Source organism: Sander lucioperca, chromosome 8 (assembly GCF_008315115.2).
Source record: "Sander lucioperca isolate FBNREF2018 chromosome 8, SLUC_FBN_1.2, whole genome shotgun sequence".
NCBI lineage: Eukaryota > Metazoa > Chordata > Actinopteri > Perciformes > Percidae > Sander > Sander lucioperca.
Genome location: NC_050180.1, coordinates 26023146 through 26041330, shown reverse-complemented (window position 1 = coordinate 26041330; position 18185 = coordinate 26023146). Strand labels below are relative to the sequence as shown.

Genomic DNA, 18185 nt, shown 5'->3' with positions numbered 1-18185 from the left:
CACTACCCGTTTGGGCTTACCAGGTCTGTCCAGAGTCTTCCCCCACCCTCTGACCCAACTCACCACCAGATGGTGATCAGTTGAAAGCTCTGCCCCTCTCTTCACCCGAGTGTCCAAAACATACGGCCTCAGATCAGATGAAACGATTATAAAATCGATCATTGACCTTTGGCCTAGGGTGCTCTGGTACCAAGTAAACTTATGAGCATCCCTATGTTCGAACATGGTGTTCGTTATAGACAATCCATGACTAGCACAGAAGTCCAACAACAAACAACCACTCTGGTTTAGATCAGGGAGGCTGTTCCTCCCAATCACGCCTCTCCATGTGTCTCCATCATTTCCCACGTGCGCGTTGAAGTCCCCCAGCAGAACTATGGAGTCCCCTACTGGAGCCCCATACAGGACTCCATTCAAGGTCTCCAAGAAGGCCGAATACTCCGAGCTCTTGTTTGGTGCATACGCACAAACAACAGTCAGAGTTTTCCCCCCCCACAACCCGCAGGCGTAGGGAGGCGACCCTCTCGTCCACCGGGGTAAACTCCAACGTAGCGGCGCTCAGCCGGGGGCTTGTGAGTATCCCCACACCCGCCCGGCGCCTCACACCCTGGGCAACTCTGGAGAAGAAAAGAGTCCAACCCCTATCCAGGAGTATGGTTCCAGAACCGAGACTGTGCGTAGAGGTAAGCCCCACCAGATCCAACTGGTAGCGCTCCACCTCCCGCACAAGTTCCGGCTCCTTCCCCCACAGAGAGGTGACGTTCCACGTCCCCAGAGCCAGCGTCTGCCGCCCGGGTCTGGTCCGTCGAGGCCCCTGACCTTCACTGCCACCCATGTGGCAGCGCACCCGACCCCTGCGGTTCCTCCCACAGGTGGTGGGCCCATGGGTTGGAGAGATAGGTGCCACGTAGCTATTTCGGGCTGTGCCCGGCCGGGCTCCGTGGCAAACCCGGCCACCAGGGGCTCGCTGACGGGCCCTCCATCTGGGCCTGGCTCCAGACGGGGGCCCCGGGCTTCCTCCGGGCAGGGTCACTCCATCTCTACCTCGTTTTTTCATAGGGTTTTTGAACCATTCTTTGTCTGGCCCCTCCCCTGAGACCACTTTGCCTTGGGAGAACCTACCAGGAGCACAAAGCTCCAGACAACACAGCCCTCAGGTTCATAGGGACACACAAACCTCTCCACCACGATAAGGTGATGGTTCGAGGAGAGGTGTCCAATGTTATCGGAAAGCTAAATCTGGCAGTGAAGCCATGGAAAGAGCCCGTGCAAAACAAACAACTTGGCCGTTGCCTTTCATGTCATTGACAGACCGGAGCAGCATTTCCTTGATGGAAAATTGTTAAAACTCTATTTTACGTGGCTCGTTGGTCTAGGGGTATGATTCTTGCTAGAAAGCTTATATGAGTTGATCAAGTCACAGTTACACACTAAGCTTTTTCATTACGATTCTGCCGTCACTTTTGACTGAAATATTCAAATTCGAATTTTGGTTAAATGTTTTGCGTCAAAGTATGGTGTCGTCCAATGTAATCTGAAAGCTGAATCTGGCAGTGGAGCCATGGAAAGAGCCCATGCCAAACAATGTAATCAGAAAGGTGAATCTGGCAATGGAGCCATGGAAAGAGCCCATGCCAAACAAACTACTTGACCATTGCCTTTCAAATCTGTGACAGATCGGAGCCGCATTTCCTTCATAGAAATTTGCTAAAACGCTGTTTTACGTGGCTCGTTGGTCTAGGGGTATGATTCTCGCTTTGGGTGTGAGAGGTACCAAATTCCTCATTTAAAGTTGGCATTAGAAACAAGTCGGCACATGGTGGAATCTAGGTGTATTTGCTCATGCACAAAGTAAAAGAATTGGCAATGAAACACATAATCTCTTTCTAATTTAATTCAAAAACTGAAGACTTTGGTCTCAGCAGTCGATTTGCATTTGAACCTATCTGGCATTGGAAGGCCCTGGGATCTCCTAACCCTTCTTGTAAGTAAGATGAAATGCCAGGTAAGTAACGTGCAGCTGAGAATGGTGTAGGGAAATGGTCATTGTGCTGGAATCCATTATTTTACATCTTTTCTAAAGTTGAAGAATGAGTAAAGGGCAATATAGCCATTAAACCTTTCTGATTTAATCCGAAAACTGAAGACTTCGCTCTCAGAGGTCGATTTGCGTTTCAGGGTATGGCTCTCGTTTGTCGCCAAATCCCTAATTTAAAGTCCACCTTACAGTTAAGGTGGTGGAAACAAGGCATATTTGTTAATGCAAAAAGTAGAAGAACGGGTAATAGGCAATGAAGCCATTTATCTTCTTTGCTTTTATCCAAAAAATGAAGACTTTGCTCTTGGCAGTCGATTTGCATTTCAACCTATCTGACTTCTGAATGCCCTGGGATCCCCTAACAAGTTTAGGAGGAAGCAAAAGTGTAGTATAGGATTTGGGCCCCTTTGCAGAACCTGCTTCAACTGCAATCAACAGAAAAATATGAGGAACAAACAAGTAGGACATGCCTCTCGTGGCTTGCTGGTCTAGGGGTATGATTATCACTTAGGGTGCGAGAGGTCCCAGATGAGACCACTTTGCTTAGAAGAGGATGCATGGATTGAATGATGTTGCTTATTTATCAAGTGGGATGCAAAAGAGAGTGTCATCGGTGTGGCAAGTTCATCACGATTTTACTATCACAGAATCGAGTCTGAGTTTTGGTACAACGTTTTGTGTCAAATGTTTCCTGTTGTCCAATGTTATCGGAAAGCTAAATCTGTCAGTGAAGCCATGGAAAGAGCCCGTGCAAAACAAAGTACTTGACCATTGCCTTTCAAATCTGTGACAGATCGGAGCCGCATTTCCTTGATAGAAATTTGCTAAAAGGCTGTTTTACGTGGCTCGTTGGTCTAGGGGTATGATTCTCGCTTAGGATGTCCCGGATTTAGTCCCAGACGAGCCTTAAGGGTAAATTCTGGTTAATACCAAATCCTTCATTTAAAATCCACATTAGAACTAAGTTCACCCAGGTGGTGGAAACTAGGCAATATAACCATTAACCTTTTCAGATTTAATCCGAAGACTGAAGACTTGGCCCTCAGCAGTCGATTTGCATTTCAACCAATCTGGCCTTGGAATGCCCTGGGTTCCCCTAACAAGATTGGGAGGAAGCAAAAGTAGAGTGAAGCATCTGGGTGACAATGCAGAGCCTGCTTCCACTGCAACCAACAGAAAGAACTGGGAAACATATAAAGAACAAACGAGCAGAATATGGCACTCGTGGATTTGGTGCCATGGAGAGAGCCCATGACAAACAATGTAATCAGAAAGCTGAATCTGGCAGTGGAGACATGGAAAGAGCCCATGCAACCAAACTACTTGACCATTGCCTTTCAAGTCAGTGACAGATCGGAGACAGGTTCATTACGATTCTGCTGTCACTTTTCACTGAAATATTCAAATTTGAATTTTGGTTAAATGTTTTGCGTCAAAGTATGGTGTCGTTCAATGTAATCTGAAGGCTGAATCTGGCAGTGGAGCCATGGAAAGAGCCCATGCCAAACAAACTACTTGACCATTGCCTTTCAAGTCAGTGACAGATCGGAGCCACATTTCCTTGATAGAAAATTGCTAAAACTCTATTTTACGTGGCTCGTTGGTCTAGGGTTATGATTCTTGCTTTGGGTGCGAGAGGTCTGGGTTTCAAATCCCTTACGAGTCCCAATGGTGAAATCTATTTAATACCAAATTCCTAATTTAGAGTTGGTATTAGAATCAAGTCTGCCCACATGGTGGTAACAAGACATATTTGTTCATGCAAAAAGTAGAAGAATGGGTAATACACAATAAAGAAGACTTTGCTCTCGACAGTCCATTTGCGTTTCAACCTATCTGACCTCTGAATGCACTGGGATCCCCTAACAGGTTTAGGATGAAGCAAAAGTGTAGTATAGGATTTTGGCCCCTTTGCAGAACCTGCTTCAACTGCAATCAACAGAAAAATTTGAGGAACAAACAAGCAGGACATGCCTCTCGTGGCTCGCTGGTCTAGGGGTATGATTATTACTTAGGGTGCGAGAGGTCCCAGATGAGACCACTTTGCTTAGAAGAGGATGCATGGATTGAATGATGTGGCTTATTTATCAAGTGAAGGCTGAACCTGGCAGTGGAGCCATGGAAAGAGCCCATGCCAAACAATGTAATCAGAAAGCTGAATCTGGCAGTGGAGACATGGAAAGAGCCCATGCAACCAAACTACTTGACCATTGCCTTTCAAGTCAGTGAGAGATCGGAGCCAGGTTCATTACGATTCTGCTGTCCCTTTTGACTGAAATATTCAAATTCAATTTTGGTTAAATGTTTTGCGTCAAAGTATGGTGTTGTCCAATGTAATCTGAAAGCTGAATCTGGCAGTGGAGCCATGGAAATAGCCCATGCCAAACAAACTGCTTGACCATTGCCTTTCAAGTCAGTGACAAATCGGAGCCACATTTCCTTGATAGAAAATTGCTAAAACTCTATTTTACGTGGCTCGTTGGTCTAGGGGTATGATTCTTGCTAGAAAGCTTATATGAGTTGATCAAGTCACAGTTACGCACTAAGCTTTTTCATTACGATTCTGCTGTCAGTTTTGACTGAAACATTCAAATTCGAATTCTGGTTAAATGTTTTGCGTCAAAGTATGGTGTCGTCCAATGTAATCTGAAAGCTGAATCTGGCAGTGGAGCCATGGAAAGAGCCCATGCCAAACAATGTAATCAGAAAGCTGAATCTGGCAATGGAGCCATGGAAAGAGCCCATGCCAAACAAACTACTTGACCATTGCCTTTCAATCTGTGACAGATCGGAGCCGCATTTCCTTGATAGAAATTTGCTAAAACGCTGTTTTACGTGGCTCGTTGGTCTAGGGGTATGATTCTCGCTTAGGATGTCCCGGATTTAGTCCCAGACGAGCCTTAAGGGTAAATTCTGGTTAATACCAAATCCTTCATTTAAAATCCACATTAGAACTAAGTTCACCCAGGTGGTGGAAACTAGGCAATATAACCATTAACCTTTTCAGATTTAATCCGAAAACTGAAGACTTGGCCCTCAGCAGTCGATTTGCATTTCAACCTATCTGGCCTTGGAATGCCCTGGGTTCCCCTAACAAGATTGGGAGGAAGCAAAAGTAGAGTGAAGCATCTGGGTGACAATGCAGAGCATGCTTCCACTGCAACCAACAGAAAGAACTGGGAAACATATAAAGAACAAACGAGCAGGATATGGCACTCGTGCATTCGGTGCCATGGAAAGAGCCCATGACAAACAAACTACTTGACCATTGCTTTTCAAGTCAATGTCAAGTCAGCCTTCAAGTGACAGATCGGAGCCGCATTTCCTTAAAAGAAATTTGCTAGAACGCTGTTTCACGGGGCTCGTTAGTCTAGGGGTATGATTCTCCCTAGAAAGCTTATATGAGTTGATTAAGTCACAGTTACACACTAAGCTTTTTCATTACGATTCTGCTGTCACTTTTGACTGAAATATTCAAGTTCGAATTTTGGTAAAGTGTTTTGCGTCAAAGTATGGTGTCGTCCAATGTAATCTGAAAGCTGAATCTGGCAGTGGAGCCATGGAAATAGCCCATGCCAAACAAACTACTTTACCATAGCCTTTCAAGTCAGTGACAGATCGGAGCCACATTTCCTTGATAGAAAATTGCTAAAACTCTATTTCACGGGGCTCGTTAGTCTAGGGGTATGATTCTCCCTAGAAAGCTTATATGAGTTGATTAAGTCACAGTTACACACTAAGCTTTTTCATTACGATTCTGCTGTCACTTTTGACTGAAATATTCAAATTCGAATTTTGGTTAAATGTTTTGCGTCAAAGTATGGTGTCGTCCAATGTAATCTGAAAGCTGAATCTGGCAGTGGAGCCATGGAAATAGCCCATGCCAAACAAACTACTTGACCATTGCCTTTCAAGTCAGTGACAGATCGGAGCCACATTTCCTTGATAGAAAATTGCTAAAACTCCATTTTAAGTGGCTCGTTGGTCTAGGGGTATGATTCTCGCTTCGGGTGCGAGAGGTCCCGGGTTCAAATCCCGGACGAGCCCTAAGGGCAACGTCTTGTAAATGCCAAATCCCTAATTTAATGTCCACCTTACAGTTAAGGTGGTGGAAACAAGGCATATTTGTTCATGCAAAAAGTAGAAGAATGGGTAATAGGCAATGAAGCCATTTACCTTCTTTGATTTTATCCAAAAAATGAAGACTTTGCTCTTGGCAGTCGATTTGCGTTTCAACCTATCTGACTTCTGAAGGCCCTGAGATCCCCTAACAAGTTTAGCAGGAAGCAAAAGTGTAGTATAGGATTTTGGCCCCTTTGCAGAACCTGCTTCAACTGCAATCAACAGAAAAATATGAGGAACAAACAAGCAGGACATGCCTCTCGTGGCTCGCTTGTCTAGGGGTATGATTATTACTTAGGGTGCGAGACGTCCCAGATGAGACCACTTTGCTTAGAAGAGGATGCATGGATTGAATGATGTGGCTTATTTATCAAGTGGGATGCAAAAGAGAGTGTCATCGGTGTGGCAAGTTCATCACGATTTTACTATCACAGAATCGAGTCTGAGTTTTTGTATAATGTTTTGTGTCAAATGTTTCCTGTTGTCCAATGTTATCGGAAAGCTAAATCTGTCAGTGAAGCCATGGAAAGAGCCCGTGCAAAACAAACAACTTGGCCGTTGACTTTCATGTCATTGACAGATCGGAGCAGCATTTCCTTGATGTAAAATTGTTAAAACATTGTTGTACGTGGCTTATTGGACTAGGGGTATGATTCTCGCTTAGGATGTCCCGGATTTAGTCCCAGACGAGCCTTAAGGGTAAATTCTGGTTAATACCAAATCCTTCATTTAAAATCCACATTAGAACTAAGTTCACCCAGGTGGTGGAAACTAGGCAATATAACCATTAACCTTTTCAGATTTAATCCGAAAACTGAAGACTTGGCCCTCAGAGGGTCGATTTGCATTTCAACTAATCTGGCCTTGGAATGCCCTGGGTTCCCCTAACAAGATTGGGAGGAAGCAAAAGTGGAATGAAGCATGTGGGTGACAATGCAGAGCCTGCTTCCACTGCAACCAACAGAAAGAACTGTGAAACATATAAAGAACAAACGAGCAGGATATGGCACTCGTGCATTCGGTGCCATGGAAAGAGCCCATGACAAACAAACTACTTGACCATTGCTTTTCAAGTCAATGTCAAGTCAGTCTTCAAGTGACAGATCGGAGCCGCATTTCCTTGAAAGAAATTTGCTAGAACGCTGTTTCACGGGGCTCGTTGGTCTAGGGGTATGATTCTCCCTAGAAAGCTTATATGAGTTGATTAAGTCACAGTTACACACAAAGCTTTTTCATTACGATTCTGCTGTCACTTTTGACTGAAATATTCAAATTTGAATTTTGGTTAAATGTTTTGCGTCAAAGTATTGTGTCGTCCAATGTAATCTAAAAGCTGAATCTGGCAGTGGAGCCATGGAAAGAGCCCATGGCAAACGCTCTACTTGACCATTGCCTTTCAAGTCAGTGACAGATCGGAGACACATTTCCTTGATAGAAAATTGCTAAAACTCTATTTTACATGGCTCGTTGGTCTAGGGGTATGATTCTTGCTAGAAAGCTTATATGAGTTGATCAAGTCACAGTTACACACTAAGCTTTTTCATTACGATTCTGCTGTCGCTTTTGACTGAAATATTCAAATTTGGAATTTTGGTTAAATGTTTTGCGTCAAAGTATGGTGTCGTCCAATGTAATCTGAAAGCTGAATCTGGCATTGGAGCCATGGAAATAGCCCATGCCAAACAAACTACTTTACCATAGCCTTTCAAGTCAGTGACAGATCGGAGCCACATTTCCTTGATAGAAAATTGCTAAAACTCTATTTCACGGGGCTCGTTAGTCTAGGGGTATGATTCTCCCTAGAAAGCTTATATGAGTTGATTAAGTCACAGTTACACACTAAGCTTTTTCATTACGATTCTGCTGTCACTTTTGACTGAAATATTCAAATTCGAATTTTGGTTAAATGTTTTGCGTCAAAGTATGGTGTCGTCCAATGTAATCTGAAAGCTGAATCTGGCAGTGGAGCCATGGAAATAGCCCATGCCAAACAAACTACTTGACCATTGCCTTTCAAGTCAGTGACAGATCGGAGCCACATTTCCTTGATAGAAAATTGCTAAAACTCCATTTTAAGTGGCTCGTTGGTCTAGGGGTATGATTCTCGCTTCGGGTGCGAGAGGTCCCGGGTTCAAATCCCGGACGAGCCCTAAGGGCAACGTCTTGTAAATGCCAAATCCCTAATTTAATGTCCACCTTACAGTTAAGGTGGTGGAAACAAGGCATATTTGTTCATGCAAAAAGTAGAAGAATGGGTAATAGGCAATGAAGCCATTTACCTTCTTTGATTTTATCCAAAAAATGAAGACTTTGCTCTTGGCAGTCGATTTGCGTTTCAACCTATCTGACTTCTGAAGGCCCTGAGATCCCCTAACAAGTTTAAGCTGAATCTGGCAATGGAGCCATGGAAAGAGCCCATGCCAAACAAACTACTTGACCATTGCCTTTCAAATCTGTGACAGATCGGAGCCGCATTTCCTTGATAGAAATTTGCTAAAACGCTGTTTTACGTGGCTCGTTGGTCTAGGGGTTTGATTCTCGCTTAGGATGTCCCGGATTTAGTCCCAGACGAGCCTTAAGGGTAAATTCTGGTTAATACCAAATCCTTCATTTAAAATCCACATTAGAACTAAGTTCACCCAGGTGGTGGAAACTAGGCAATATAACCATTAACCTTTTCAGATTTAATCCTAAAACTGAAGACTTGGCCCTCAGCAGTCGATTTGCATTTCAACCTATCTGGCCTTGGAATGCCCTGGGTTCCCCTAACAAGATTGGGAGGAAGCAAAAGAAGAGTGAAGCATCTGGGTGACAATGCAGAGCATGCTTCCACTGCAACCAACAGAAAGAACTGGGAAACATATAAAGAACAAACGAGCAGGATATGGCACTCGTGCATTCGGTGCCATGGAAAGAGCCCATGACAAACAAACTACTTGACCATTGCTTTTCAAGTCAATGTCAAGTCAGCCTTCAAGTGACAGATCGGAGCCGCATTTCCTTAAAAGAAATTTGCTAGAACGCTGTTTCACGGGGCTCGTTAGTCTAGGGGTATGATTCTCCCTAGAAAGCTTATATGAGTTGATTAAGTCACAGTTACACACTAAGCTTTTTCATTACGATTCTGCTGTCACTTTTGACTGAAATATTCAAGTTCGAATTTTGGTAAAGTGTTTTGCGTCAAAGTATGGTGTCGTCCAATGTAATCTGAAAGCTGAATCTGGCAGTGGAGCCATGGAAATAGCCCATGCCAAACAAACTACTTTACCATAGCCTTTCAAGTCAGTGACAGATCGGAGCCACATTTCCTTGATAGAAAATTGCTAAAACTCTATTTCACGGGGCTCGTTAGTCTAGGGGTATGATTCTCCCTAGAAAGCTTATATGAGTTGATTAAGTCACAGTTACACACTAAGCTTTTTCATTACGATTCTGCTGTCACTTTTGACTCAAATATTCAAATTCGAATTTTGGTTAAATGTTTTGCGTCAAAGTATGGTGTCGTCCAATGTAATCTGAAAGCTGAATCTGGCAGTGGAGCCATGGAAATAGCCCATGCCAAACAAACTACTTGACCATTGCCTTTCAAGTCAGTGACAGATCGGAGCCACATTTCCTTGATAGAAAATTGCTAAAACTCCATTTTAAGTGGCTCGTTGGTCTAGGGGTATGATTCTCGCTTCGGGTGCGAGAGGTCCCGGGTTCAAATCCCGGACGAGCCCTAAGGGCAACGTCTTGTAAATGCCAAATCCCTAATTTAATGTCCACCTTACAGTTAAGGTGGTGGAAACAAGGCATATTTGTTCATGCAAAAAGTAGAAGAATGGGTAATAGGCAATGAAGCCATTTACCTTCTTTGATTTTATCCAAAAAATGAAGACTTTGCTCTTGGCAGTCGATTTGCGTTTCAACCTATCTGACTTCTGAAGGCCCTGAGATCCCCTAACAAGTTTAGCAGGAAGCAAAAGTGTAGTATAGGATTTTGGCCCCTTTGCAGAACCTGCTTCAACTGCAATCAACAGAAAAATATGAGGAACAAACAAGCAGGACATGCCTCTCGTGGCTCGCTTGTCTAGGGGTATGATTATTACTTAGGGTGCGAGACGTCCCAGATGAGACCACTTTGCTTAGAAGAGGATGCATGGATTGAATGATGTGGCTTATTTATCAAGTGGGATGCAAAAGAGAGTGTCATCGGTGTGGCAAGTTCATCACGATTTTACTATCACAGAATCGAGTCTGAGTTTTTGTATAATGTTTTGTGTCAAATGTTTCCTGTTGTCCAATGTTATCGGAAAGCTAAATCTGTCAGTGAAGCCATGGAAAGAGCCCGTGCAAAACAAACAACTTGGCCGTTGACTTTCATGTCATTGACAGATCGGAGCAGCATTTCCTTGATGTAAAATTGTTAAAACATTGTTGTACGTGGCTTATTGGACTAGGGGTATGATTCTCGCTTAGGATGTCCCGGATTTAGTCCCAGACGAGCCTTAAGGGTAAATTCTGGTTAATACCAAATCCTTCATTTAAAATCCACATTAGAACTAAGTTCACCCAGGTGGTGGAAACTAGGCAATATAACCATTAACCTTTTCAGATTTAATCCGAAAACTGAAGACTTGGCCCTCAGAGGGTCGATTTGCATTTCAACTAATCTGGCCTTGGAATGCCCTGGGTTCCCCTAACAAGATTGGGAGGAAGCAAAAGTGGAATGAAGCATGTGGGTGACAATGCAGAGCCTGCTTCCACTGCAACCAACAGAAAGAACTGTGAAACATATAAAGAACAAACGAGCAGGATATGGCACTCGTGCATTCGGTGCCATGGAAAGAGCCCATGACAAACAAACTACTTGACCATTGCTTTTCAAGTCAATGTCAAGTCAGTCTTCAAGTGACAGATCGGAGCCGCATTTCCTTGAAAGAAATTTGCTAGAACGCTGTTTCACGGGGCTCGTTGGTCTAGGGGTATGATTCTCCCTAGAAAGCTTATATGAGTTGATTAAGTCACAGTTACACACAAAGCTTTTTCATTACGATTCTGCTGTCACTTTTGACTGAAATATTCAAATTTGAATTTTGGTTAAATGTTTTGCGTCAAAGTATTGTGTCGTCCAATGTAATCTAAAAGCTGAATCTGGCAGTGGAGCCATGGAAAGAGCCCATGGCAAACGCTCTACTTGACCATTGCCTTTCAAGTCAGTGACAGATCGGAGACACATTTCCTTGATAGAAAATTGCTAAAACTCTATTTTACATGGCTCGTTGGTCTAGGGGTATGATTCTTGCTAGAAAGCTTATATGAGTTGATCAAGTCACAGTTACACACTAAGCTTTTTCATTACGATTCTGCTGTCGCTTTTGACTGAAATATTCAAATTTGGAATTTTGGTTAAATGTTTTGCGTCAAAGTATGGTGTCGTCCAATGTAATCTGAAAGCTGAATCTGGCATTGGAGCCATGGAAATAGCCCATGCCAAACAAACTACTTTACCATAGCCTTTCAAGTCAGTGACAGATCGGAGCCACATTTCCTTGATAGAAAATTGCTAAAACTCTATTTCACGGGGCTCGTTAGTCTAGGGGTATGATTCTCCCTAGAAAGCTTATATGAGTTGATTAAGTCACAGTTACACACTAAGCTTTTTCATTACGATTCTGCTGTCACTTTTGACTGAAATATTCAAATTCGAATTTTGGTTAAATGTTTTGCGTCAAAGTATGGTGTCGTCCAATGTAATCTGAAAGCTGAATCTGGCAGTGGAGCCATGGAAATAGCCCATGCCAAACAAACTACTTGACCATTGCCTTTCAAGTCAGTGACAGATCGGAGCCACATTTCCTTGATAGAAAATTGCTAAAACTCCATTTTAAGTGGCTCGTTGGTCTAGGGGTATGATTCTCGCTTCGGGTGCGAGAGGTCCCGGGTTCAAATCCCGGACGAGCCCTAAGGGCAACGTCTTGTAAATGCCAAATCCCTAATTTAATGTCCACCTTACAGTTAAGGTGGTGGAAACAAGGCATATTTGTTCATGCAAAAAGTAGAAGAATGGGTAATAGGCAATGAAGCCATTTACCTTCTTTGATTTTATCCAAAAAATGAAGACTTTGCTCTTGGCAGTCGATTTGCGTTTCAACCTATCTGACTTCTGAAGGCCCTGAGATCCCCTAACAAGTTTAAGCTGAATCTGGCAATGGAGCCATGGAAAGAGCCCATGCCAAACAAACTACTTGACCATTGCCTTTCAAATCTGTGACAGATCGGAGCCGCATTTCCTTGATAGAAATTTGCTAAAACGCTGTTTTACGTGGCTCGTTGGTCTAGGGGTTTGATTCTCGCTTAGGATGTCCCGGATTTAGTCCCAGACGAGCCTTAAGGGTAAATTCTGGTTAATACCAAATCCTTCATTTAAAATCCACATTAGAACTAAGTTCACCCAGGTGGTGGAAACTAGGCAATATAACCATTAACCTTTTCAGATTTAATCCTAAAACTGAAGACTTGGCCCTCAGCAGTCGATTTGCATTTCAACCTATCTGGCCTTGGAATGCCCTGGGTTCCCCTAACAAGATTGGGAGGAAGCAAAAGAAGAGTGAAGCATCTGGGTGACAATGCAGAGCATGCTTCCACTGCAACCAACAGAAAGAACTGGGAAACATATAAAGAACAAACGAGCAGGATATGGCACTCGTGCATTCGGTGCCATGGAAAGAGCCCATGACAAACAAACTACTTGACCATTGCTTTTCAAGTCAATGTCAAGTCAGCCTTCAAGTGACAGATCGGAGCCGCATTTCCTTAAAAGAAATTTGCTAGAACGCTGTTTCACGGGGCTCGTTAGTCTAGGGGTATGATTCTCCCTAGAAAGCTTATATGAGTTGATTAAGTCACAGTTACACACTAAGCTTTTTCATTACGATTCTGCTGTCACTTTTGACTGAAATATTCAAGTTCGAATTTTGGTAAAGTGTTTTGCGTCAAAGTATGGTGTCGTCCAATGTAATCTGAAAGCTGAATCTGGCAGTGGAGCCATGGAAATAGCCCATGCCAAACAAACTACTTTACCATAGCCTTTCAAGTCAGTGACAGATCGGAGCCACATTTCCTTGATAGAAAATTGCTAAAACTCTATTTCACGGGGCTCGTTAGTCTAGGGGTATGATTCTCCCTAGAAAGCTTATATGAGTTGATTAAGTCACAGTTACACACTAAGCTTTTTCATTACGATTCTGCTGTCACTTTTGACTGAAATATTCAAATTCGAATTTTGGTTAAATGTTTTGCGTCAAAGTATGGTGTCGTCCAATGTAATCTGAAAGCTGAATCTGGCAGTGGAGCCATGGAAATAGCCCATGCCAAACAAACTACTTGACCATTGCCTTTCAAGTCAGTGACAGATCGGAGCCACATTTCCTTGATAGAAAATTGCTAAAACTCCATTTTAAGTGGCTCGTTGGTCTAGGGGTATGATTCTCGCTTCGGGTGCGAGAGGTCCCGGGTTCAAATCCCGGACGAGCCCTAAGGGCAACGTCTTGTAAATGCCAAATCCCTAATTTAATGTCCACCTTACAGTTAAGGTGGTGGAAACAAGGCATATTTGTTCATGCAAAAAGTAGAAGAATGGGTAATAGGCAATGAAGCCATTTACCTTCTTTGATTTTATCCAAAAAATGAAGACTTTGCTCTTGGCAGTCGATTTGCGTTTCAACCTATCTGACTTCTGAAGGCCCTGAGATCCCCTAACAAGTTTAAGCTGAATCTGGCAATGGAGCCATGGAAAGAGCCCATGCCAAACAAACTACTTGACCATTGCCTTTCAAATCTGTGACAGATCGGAGCCGCATTTCCTTGATAGAAATTTGCTAAAACGCTGTTTTACGTGGCTCGTTGGTCTAGGGGTATGATTCTCGCTTAGGATGTCCCGGATTTAGTCCCAGACGAGCCTTAAGGGTAAATTCTGGTTAATACCAAATCCTTCATTTAAAATCCACATTAGAACTAAGTTCACCCAGGTGGTGGAAACTAGGCAATATAACCATTAACCTTTTCAGATTTAATCCGAAAACTGAAGACTTGGCCCTCAGCAGTCGATTTGCATTTCAACCTATCTGGCCTTGGAATGCCCTGGGTTCCCCTAACAAGATTGGGAGGAAGCAAAAGAAGAGTGAAGCATCTGGGTGACAATGCAGAGCATGCTTCCACTGCAACCAACAGAAAGAACTGGGAAACATATAAAGAACAAACGAGCAGGATATGGCACTCGTGCATTCGGTGCCATGGAAAGAGCCCATGACAAACAAACTACTTGACCATTGCTTTTCAAGTCAATGTCAAGTCAGCCTTCAAGTGACAGATCGGAGCCGCATTTCCTTAAAAGAAATTTGCTAGAACGCTGTTTCACGGGGCTCGTTAGTCTAGGGGTATGATTCTCCCTAGAAAGCTTATATGAGTTGATTAAGTCACAGTTACACACTAAGCTTTTTCATTACGATTCTGCTGTCACTTTTGACTGAAATATTCAAGTTCGAATTTTGGTAAAGTGTTTTGCGTCAAAGTATGGTGTCGTCCAATGTAATCTGAAAGCTGAATCTGGCAGTGGAGCCATGGAAATAGCCCATGCCAAACAAACTACTTTACCATAGCCTTTCAAGTCAGTGACAGATCGGAGCCACATTTCCTTGATAGAAAATTGCTAAAACTCTATTTCACGGGGCTCGTTAGTCTAGGGGTATGATTCTCCCTAGAAAGCTTATATGAGTTGATTAAGTCACAGTTACACACTAAGCTTTTTCATTACGATTCTGCTGTCACTTTTGACTGAAATATTCAAATTCGAATTTTGGTTAAATGTTTTGCGTCAAAGTATGGTGTCGTCCAATGTAATCTGAAAGCTGAATCTGGCAGTGGAGCCATGGAAATAGCCCATGCCAAACAAACTACTTGACCATTGCCTTTCAAGTCAGTGACAGATCGGAGCCACATTTCCTTGATAGAAAATTGCTAAAACTCCATTTTAAGTGGCTCGTTGGTCTAGGGGTATGATTCTCGCTTCGGGTGCGAGAGGTCCCGGGTTCAAATCCCGGACGAGCCCTAAGGGCAACGTCTTGTAAATGCCAAATCCCTAATTTAATGTCCACCTTACAGTTAAGGTGGTGGAAACAAGGCATATTTGTTCATGCAAAAAGTAGAAGAATGGGTAATAGGCAATGAAGCCATTTACCTTCTTTGATTTTATCCAAAAAATGAAGACTTTGCTCTTGGCAGTCGATTTGCGTTTCAACCTATCTGACTTCTGAAGGCCCTGAGATCCCCTAACAAGTTTAGCAGGAAGCAAAAGTGTAGTATAGGATTTTGGCCCCTTTGCAGAACCTGCTTCAACTGCAATCAACAGAAAAATATGAGGAACAAACAAGCAGGACATGCCTCTCGTGGCTCGCTTGTCTAGGGGTATGATTATTACTTAGGGTGCGAGACGTCCCAGATGAGACCACTTTGCTTAGAAGAGGATGCATGGATTGAATGATGTGGCTTATTTATCAAGTGGGATGCAAAAGAGAGTGTCATCGGTGTGGCAAGTTCATCACGATTTTACTATCACAGAATCGAGTCTGAGTTTTTGTATAATGTTTTGTGTCAAATGTTTCCTGTTGTCCAATGTTATCGGAAAGCTAAATCTGTCAGTGAAGCCATGGAAAGAGCCCGTGCAAAACAAACAACTTGGCCGTTGACTTTCATGTCATTGACAGATCGGAGCAGCATTTCCTTGATGTAAAATTGTTAAAACATTGTTGTACGTGGCTTATTGGACTAGGGGTATGATTCTCGCTTAGGATGTCCCGGATTTAGTCCCAGACGAGCCTTAAGGGTAAATTCTGGTTAATACCAAATCCTTCATTTAAAATCCACATTAGAACTAAGTTCACCCAGGTGGTGGAAACTAGGCAATATAACCATTAACCTTTTCAGATTTAATCCGAAAACTGAAGACTTGGCCCTCAGAGGGTCGATTTGCATTTCAACTAATCTGGCCTTGGAATGCCCTGGGTTCCCCTAACAAGATTGGGAGGAAGCAAAAGTGGAATGAAGCATGTGGGTGACAATGCAGAGCCTGCTTCCACTGCAACCAACAGAAAGAACTGTGAAACATATAAAGAACAAACGAGCAGGATATGGCACTCGTGCATTCGGTGCCATGGAAAGAGCCCATGACAAACAAACTACTTGACCATTGCTTTTCAAGTCAATGTCAAGTCAGTCTTCAAGTGACAGATCGGAGCCGCATTTCCTTGAAAGAAATTTGCTAGAACGCTGTTTCACGGGGCTCGTTGGTCTAGGGGTATGATTCTCCCTAGAAAGCTTATATGAGTTGATTAAGTCACAGTTACACACAAAGCTTTTTCATTACGATTCTGCTGTCACTTTTGACTGAAATATTCAAATTTGAATTTTGGTTAAATGTTTTGCGTCAAAGTATTGTGTCGTCCAATGTAATCTAAAAGCTGAATCTGGCAGTGGAGCCATGGAAAGAGCCCATGGCAAACGCTCTACTTGACCATTGCCTTTCAAGTCAGTGACAGATCGGAGACACATTTCCTTGATAGAAAATTGCTAAAACTCTATTTTACATGGCTCGTTGGTCTAGGGGTATGATTCTTGCTAGAAAGCTTATATGAGTTGATCAAGTCACAGTTACACACTAAGCTTTTTCATTACGATTCTGCTGTCGCTTTTGACTGAAATATTCAAATTTGGAATTTTGGTTAAATGTTTTGCGTCAAAGTATGGTGTCGTCCAATGTAATCTGAAAGCTGAATCTGGCATTGGAGCCATGGAAATAGCCCATGCCAAACAAACTACTTTACCATAGCCTTTCAAGTCAGTGACAGATCGGAGCCACATTTCCTTGATAGAAAATTGCTAAAACTCTATTTCACGGGGCTCGTTAGTCTAGGGGTATGATTCTCCCTAGAAAGCTTATATGAGTTGATTAAGTCACAGTTACACACTAAGCTTTTTCATTACGATTCTGCTGTCACTTTTGACTGAAATATTCAAATTCGAATTTTGGTTAAATGTTTTGCGTCAAAGTATGGTGTCGTCCAATGTAATCTGAAAGCTGAATCTGGCAGTGGAGCCATGGAAATAGCCCATGCCAAACAAACTACTTGACCATTGCCTTTCAAGTCAGTGACAGATCGGAGCCACATTTCCTTGATAGAAAATTGCTAAAACTCCATTTTAAGTGGCTCGTTGGTCTAGGGGTATGATTCTCGCTTCGGGTGCGAGAGGTCCCGGGTTCAAATCCCGGACGAGCCCTAAGGGCAACGTCTTGTAAATGCCAAATCCCTAATTTAATGTCCACCTTACAGTTAAGGTGGTGGAAACAAGGCATATTTGTTCATGCAAAAAGTAGAAGAATGGGTAATAGGCAATGAAGCCATTTACCTTCTTTGATTTTATCCAAAAAATGAAGACTTTGCTCTTGGCAGTCGATTTGCGTTTCAACCTATCTGACTTCTGAAGGCCCTGAGATCCCCTAACAAGTTTAAGCTGAATCTGGCAATGGAGCCATGGAAAGAGCCCATGCCAAACAAACTACTTGACCATTGCCTTTCAAATCTGTGACAGATCGGAGCCGCATTTCCTTGATAGAAATTTGCTAAAACGCTGTTTTACGTGGCTCGTTGGTCTAGGGGTATGATTCTCGCTTAGGATGTCCCGGATTTAGTCCCAGACGAGCCTTAAGGGTAAATTCTGGTTAATACCAAATCCTTCATTTAAAATCCACATTAGAACTAAGTTCACCCAGGTGGTGGAAACTAGGCAATATAACCATTAACCTTTTCAGATTTAATCCGAAAACTGAAGACTTGGCCCTCAGCAGTCGATTTGCATTTCAACCTATCTGGCCTTGGAATGCCCTGGGTTCCCCTAACAAGATTGGGAGGAAGCAAAAGAAGAGTGAAGCATCTGGGTGACAATGCAGAGCATGCTTCCACTGCAACCAACAGAAAGAACTGGGAAA

General features: G+C 43.0%; 7 non-coding genes across 7 annotated transcripts; all 7 read left to right on the top strand.

Annotated features, from left to right (window-relative positions):
* The first annotated feature begins 6013 nt into the window (after nucleotides 1-6013).
* On the top strand, nucleotides 6014-6085 carry trnap-cgg. The gene has a single exon. It is a non-coding gene; the product is annotated as a tRNA-Pro (tRNA).
* A 2153-nt stretch (nucleotides 6086-8238) lies between these two features.
* trnap-cgg lies at nucleotides 8239-8310 on the top strand. The gene has a single exon. It is a non-coding gene; the product is annotated as a tRNA-Pro (tRNA).
* A 1500-nt stretch (nucleotides 8311-9810) lies between these two features.
* Nucleotides 9811-9882, top strand: trnap-cgg. The gene has a single exon. It is a non-coding gene; the product is annotated as a tRNA-Pro (tRNA).
* Nucleotides 9883-12035: 2153 nt separating this feature from the next.
* trnap-cgg lies at nucleotides 12036-12107 on the top strand. The gene has a single exon. It is a non-coding gene; the product is annotated as a tRNA-Pro (tRNA).
* Nucleotides 12108-13607: 1500 nt separating this feature from the next.
* On the top strand, nucleotides 13608-13679 carry trnap-cgg. Its single transcript has one exon. It is a non-coding gene; the product is annotated as a tRNA-Pro (tRNA).
* Nucleotides 13680-15179: 1500 nt separating this feature from the next.
* trnap-cgg lies at nucleotides 15180-15251 on the top strand. Its single transcript has one exon. It is a non-coding gene; the product is annotated as a tRNA-Pro (tRNA).
* A 2153-nt stretch (nucleotides 15252-17404) lies between these two features.
* On the top strand, nucleotides 17405-17476 carry trnap-cgg. The gene has a single exon. It is a non-coding gene; the product is annotated as a tRNA-Pro (tRNA).
* Nucleotides 17477-18185: the final 709 nt, after the last annotated feature.